Source organism: Myotis davidii, unplaced genomic scaffold (genome assembly GCF_000327345.1).
Source record: "Myotis davidii unplaced genomic scaffold, ASM32734v1 scaffold206, whole genome shotgun sequence".
Lineage (NCBI taxonomy): Eukaryota > Metazoa > Chordata > Mammalia > Chiroptera > Vespertilionidae > Myotis > Myotis davidii.
The window spans coordinates 1540534-1542470 of record NW_006297754.1 but is presented as its reverse complement, the minus strand read 5'-3'; positions in this window follow the sequence as shown (position 1 = coordinate 1542470).

The following is a 1937-nucleotide window of genomic DNA, read 5'->3' as shown; positions in this document are numbered from 1 at the left end:
TGTGTGTGTGTGTGTGTGTGTTTTGTTTTGTTTAGAGGGAGGTGCTGATTATTTCATTCTTTTAAGATATTTTTTGCTGGGTATAGAAAACTATATTAATAATTATTTTTTGTTGGGACATTAAGCAAAGTATCTTCCTTTCTTCTAGATTTCCTTATTTTTGAGAAATCAGCTGCTAGTCTGTATTTTTACCCCTTCTGATTATTATGAACCTGTCTATCATAACAATATGTATAGGTGGGGATTTGTTTTTATTTTTCCTGCCCAAGATCCTCTAGACTATATATATATTCATCATGGACTTTCATCATTTATGAAATATTTACAAGCAATATGTAATCAAATATTGTTTATTGTCACATTTTCACTGCCATGACTTTCTGCATACTGATTAAAGCTTTCACTCTATCTTCCAAATTTCTCATCCTTTCTCATATTTCTTTCTGACCTTTGTTTCTCTGTACTTCTTCTGAAATGATCTCTCCAGATCTATCTCCAATTCACTAATTCTCTCTTTGACTATGTCCAGTCCATTTAAATACGTGCATTGGGTTTTAATTTCAATTATTGTATTTTTGGGGCACACTTTCTAGTTTATTTTCTATAAATATTTTCAAAATTGATTTTAATATTTAAATATAGTAATTATTGTTTTATAATCTGTGTCTATTTCAGAATTTGAAGATTTATAAGTCTGATTCTGCTGATTTCTAATTTATTGTGCTTTTTTGACATATCTTTGCTTTTTTGTGAATTTATCATTTTCCTCAGAAATGTATTAATGCAAATTACTTAAGGCCAAGGATAAACCCTATTCTATTACAGATGATTCATGTTGCCTTTGCCAAAGACCTGGGACAACCATGAGTCTGAGATCATTTAAACTGAATTTCTGATTAAAGAATTTTGAGTACATTCAGGTAATAGTAATTTTGACTACATATTTGTAAATTACCAGGCTTATCATTACACTATCCATGCTGTATTATTCTACTCTACTTCTCTGTAGGGAGGAGGCAGGTTTATTTATTGTTTTCATCCTTGTCCTGAGAGTATAGTATTTTAGAGCTCCAGTTTCATGAATAAAGCATTGCCTAATAAACTTTTCTTGGCCCTAATCTTTGATCCCTTTCATTTTTTTTTTCCCTGAAAGGACAGCAAATGCTAAGCTCAGTTTCATTAGATTCAGCAAATCTATCATGGACCATTTACCTATCTTTAAGATTTATGCCATGTAACTTCTTACATTCCCTCAGAATCTAAGTGCTTTCAAAATATATTTTAAAATATCTGACCAACATTTTTACTTTTGATAGAACGGTTGATTCAAATCACCTAGCCTGTTAAGTATGGGCATGAACTCTTTCTCCTCTTTCTGTTTTCCTACTGTTTATGGTCAAAATATTTAAATTAAGTTTTCTTTGCAAACAAATTAAAAATGCAACAATTTATGCTTTGTTAGGGATATATAAGTAGGACATTAATAACTACAATGTAAGGAATAATGATAACTTTTGTATAGAAAGATGATAAAATAAGTATATATTAAAAGGGTTTTATGGTTGTTTTAATTTTGACATATGAAGGATATTGACCTAAACTGTGTAATAATTTAGCTAGATAGCACAAAAAAATTTTAGCTTGAGGAAATAGTGGACTTTAGAGTCCTGTTAATTTAAATGGATAATTTTACATAATCTTCACAATGTACCTATAATGATATCTCTTTCACAGATGGTGAGATAGGTCCAACAATCCTCCTAATAAAAGAGTGATATGCAAATTGACCATCACTACAACACACAAGATGGCCACCCCCATGTGGACACAAGATGGTCAGCAGGGGAGGCCAGTTGAGGAAGATCAGGCCAGCAGGGGAGGGCAGTTGGGGGAGGGGCTAGGCCAGCAGGCAGAGGGCAGTTGGGGGGGCAGGCCAG